The following is a 531-nucleotide window of genomic DNA, read 5'->3' on the forward strand; positions in this document are numbered from 1 at the left end:
CTCGTTCTCCGCTGTCTCGCTCGTTCGGAAGCTCGTTCGTTCGCTCGCTAGATCGTCGCTCGCTCGTCAGATCGTTCGCAGCTCTCGCGTCGCTCGCTGTCCGCACAGTGACGAATTTTTCTGCGAGCGCGAGGCTCCTTAGCTCGCGGTCTCAGCCGCCGATCGCCGCTAGGTCCTATTGGTCCTGCGGGAACGCACGGCTCTAGCGCGGGCGCCTTACAAGGCCCGCGCGACACCGCCGAATTCTCTGACTCCTCGCCAACGGGATCCTGTGCCTGACGGCATCTCTAACTGGCGTGGGCGCTCAGGAGGCTGCCGGAAGCTTTTGGTATCCCCCAGGGCGTCCCCCGGGATTTGGTCCTTAAGGTCCAGCCCTTCCTGGCGCCCCGCGGCAAGTTAGTCGGGGCCCCCGTCGCTTATGATAGCGAGGGGTGGATCCTGCCCCGTTTGGCTTGTCGTCCGCTTCAGGTCCGCCGTCGCCTCGCTCCGATAGATGCACTCCGTCATTTCCGTCGCAGCTCGAGCACACAA

The sequence above is a fragment of the Odontomachus brunneus genome, unplaced genomic scaffold (assembly GCF_010583005.1).
Source record: "Odontomachus brunneus isolate Ranch 3 - 2012 unplaced genomic scaffold, Obru_v1 Obru_scaffold_238, whole genome shotgun sequence".
In the NCBI taxonomy this organism is placed as follows: Eukaryota; Metazoa; Arthropoda; class Insecta; order Hymenoptera; family Formicidae; genus Odontomachus; species Odontomachus brunneus.